The sequence below is a fragment of the Glycine max genome, chromosome 1 (genome assembly GCF_000004515.6).
Source record: "Glycine max cultivar Williams 82 chromosome 1, Glycine_max_v4.0, whole genome shotgun sequence".
Classification (NCBI taxonomy): domain Eukaryota; kingdom Viridiplantae; phylum Streptophyta; class Magnoliopsida; order Fabales; family Fabaceae; genus Glycine; species Glycine max.
Genome location: NC_016088.4, coordinates 3672036 through 3675601, shown reverse-complemented (window position 1 = coordinate 3675601; position 3566 = coordinate 3672036). Strand labels below are relative to the sequence as shown.

General features: G+C 31.4%; 1 long non-coding RNA gene across 1 annotated transcript; it reads left to right on the top strand.

Moving 5' to 3' along the window:
- Positions 1–211: 211 nt before the first annotated feature.
- Positions 212–1317, top strand: LOC121172773 (uncharacterized). The gene is made up of 2 exons (XR_005886394.1): positions 212–579; positions 947–1317. It is a non-coding gene; the product is annotated as an uncharacterized lncRNA (long non-coding RNA).
- Positions 1318–3566: the final 2249 nt, after the last annotated feature.

The following is a 3566-nucleotide window of genomic DNA, read 5'->3' as shown; positions in this document are numbered from 1 at the left end:
ATGAGGGTAATCTTACTTCAAAGAGTCCAATTTGCACTGACAAGAAATTAAAGAGTAATGTAAAAAATAAATAATTCTAAGCAGCCTTAAATATTTTTATAATAGAAAGGCAACATATTAACCCAAATTTAAAAAGATAAATTATTAAAATAAATCTTTAAAAAAATTAAAAATTAAAACAAATTTTAATAAAAAATAGAAGACCAAAAATATACTTTAGTCTAAAAATTACTAATATGGAAAATTTATATTTTATCAGAAATATTAAACTACATTAAACAATTAATTTTTTCTGTAACATATTAATCTTTACCTGCACGGGTAAATATTAATCTAGTTATGCTATGATTTCTAGAAGTAATAAATGAATTCACATTACCTTTTGTGTTTGGTAACATGTCATTCCTTTTTGGTAACTTGTCTCCCGCGAAAGCACTTACCGCGAACGCTCTTATCCTGCGCATCTGCGCCTTATCGTGCGCAGCCTCTTTTTCTCTCTGCGTGAAATCCATTTCCAGGAACAACTTGCACTTCCACTCTTAGAGCTTCAATGACCCACTTTCCCGATTTGTTGAATCCGTGAGTATGAAACTTGCAACTTCACTTTCACAGCAAATTGCACGCACACGAAGCTGAAAGCTGGTGCCTTTAATTGATTTTAGTTAATGGGGTGTTACCGCATGAGTTCAATTCTTAGAAGACAAGGACGATTTCGATGTGGTTGTAGCTTAATCCGTTTTTTTTTTTTTTTCATTTGAAGATCAAAACTTTATGACAAAAGCTTACGAGGGGTTCATTCCATTCCCTTTTTGTTTTGCTTTTTTGAAAGTTCACTTGTCAAGTTCCATTAGTTATTGTGGTGCAACATTTTGAAAGAAAAAAAAAAAAAAAACTCTTTGTGATGATTTCATTGTTTGCAATGTTGATGCATTTATTTGCTGGGAAGATGTTGAACTCGAGTGCCACGTGCTTGCGTAAACGCCTGAACGAATGAGGATATGAATTTATTTTGGTGAGCTGCTTGGACATGGTGTTCTGGTGAAGAAAATCTAACAGACAAGTTCTCAGCGCGCTTGCCAGGCTGCCACCTGGGGTTGCATATTGAAGCCTTTAAGTAAAGTAATTTTAGTGTGAAGAATATAGAAGCTTTGTTTTTATTTGATTTTGATTATAAAAGAGAGAAAAAGGATGTGCACTTCTTTACACTGTTATTCATCTGCACCAAGGGGGCTCTATCTCAGTTTATCGAGTAATGTGCATGATTTGTAAAAAAAATTATACAGACTTTCATTCATATGGATAAAAAAATTGTCATTATGTAAGTTTAAAATTATCATTATGTAAGTTTATTGACTTTGGCATTCATCATTCTAAAAGTTATATCAAAATTAATTTTTAATTAGTTAACAATATAAAATTTTTTATATTGAAAGTGTATATCCATGAAACTTATTATAAAAATATTTATATGTTAAAAGATAGTTATATTTACAGTCTTTATTTTTAAAAATTACTCCAAGTAACTTTTCAAGATAATATTTTAACACATAGCAACCACCTAAAAAATTTAAAAATTATTTTTCATGAGAAAAAACTGAAACAAAAGCTTCAAAAGTAATATTTGAACCTTAATTTTCTTTTTTTAATAATTTAACATGGTAATATTTTCCTGTCCAAAAACTAGTACCCTGGATCTGAAAAGTGTTTCTGATTGCATGATAATCACTCGTTCATTCGTCAATCAGCAGAGAAGGGACAGTGACTTTTTCGATTGTTTATTCATATACATGTTTTCCTACTTCGGTTTTGATACTGGTATTGTTCACTAAGAGAAAATAATTCTACTTCTCACATTTTAGGTGCTAGAACAAGAGCAATGTTGGCAAGAAGTGTTTATGCATTTAGTGAACTTTGATGATTGCATATAAACAGAAAATCTGCTTTTGACTAGTTTCCCTGTGAATGTTCTTGGAGAGTAGTAAATTAATCTCTTGTAGAATGAGTCTCCCTATGATCTTCAACGTCTTTCTTGAAAAAACAAAAGTCAAATATCATATGCTAGTCAATCAACATGCAATGTTCATCTTTTCAAGCATTCTGTTTAGAAAATGAATGTTGATCATAAGTCAAGGGTTCTGTTCATAACTTATTGTTTCTTCCAAATCATAACATTCAGATGCTTAAACTTCAATTTAGTGCCGTCAAAGAAGGCAGGCAATGGAGACAGAGAATTCGATCACTGTACTTATCATGAGCAATCCTAAATTGAATTTGAAAGACCTGCGTTTAATTCACTGATAACACCCTCATTGATTATCACACCCACATTAAGGACATTCTCATTTCATAATTCTGCGGCCAATATTGGTACATCTAAAGGAATTTGTTCATTAATGTTTGTGGCCAACATTCTTTTCCTTCCTAGAAGAAATCCTGTAACATTAATAAGAATATAACAATTGTTTACTGATGAGTCACAATATAGGTCCCATTTGCATGTGCCTTTATTTTATATGGACCTTTTCTTTTGCCTTTCAGAGTAATTGAGAATTTATTGCAGATTTGATTTGTGGTCCTTAGTCGACAGGATGTTATAATTACTTAATTTTCCTTAATGATTGCAAAAAAAAAAAAAAAATCTCATGATAGGTTTACCTGGTTGTCTATTTTTGGTCTCAATCAGAATAGATAGACTGTCTGATATGGATCTAATCATGACACATGAGGTTATATACAATTCTTTGGATGGTTGAAATGATGGAAGTTGTAGAAGTGTTAATTATTAGAAATGATGCCATATGGGAAGGTAAGAAATGAGTTACATGGCCTTATTTCTTTATATCCAGTATGTATTGGGGAAAAATATCACAAAAACAGTAAGAACCTTGTAAAAGAATAATACAATATGGTAATAACTGTTACTGTTATCATGAATTTCGTAAGAGTTCAGTTAGCATGTTGGTTCGTATTAAAATGTGCTTCTTGGTTGGTTCTTGATATAGCAGGCCCATACTAGAAATTAATTGCTACATATGCAATCAGGGACCCTGCCTAACATAATGGATAGGTTTTTGTTTTATTCCCTACTTGGTATTTTAGTCATGGCTTAAGGGCCAAGACTCAACCGTTAAAATGTCAACTTATAATTTATTATAATTAATTTGAATTGACATTATATTAGAGACTGAGTTGATTAAAGATTTCTTGTTTCAAGTTCCTGCAGCGTAAATGATAAAAGGGTGGTTTTGTGACTTCATCTTGTTCTATTATGCAGACAGTGAAAAATTAATTTTCTAGTAGTATCTGTGATTGATCTCTTTTAACTAATGCAGAATCTGGGCCAGGCCATTATCAGAATTCTGTGGCTCATAACTCTTCGATTATAGCAAAACTTTCCTAATTTCATCTTTCTATAATGATCTAATAGTGAAATTATTTTCCTCTACAATGAAGAAATTTCTCTTTCTTTCTTTTTCAATCAAAAGGCCGGACCTGATATGAATGGTACAATAATTGGCCCCAACAAAAATTTACTACAAAGTATGCATAAATTTTGGAAACACTCT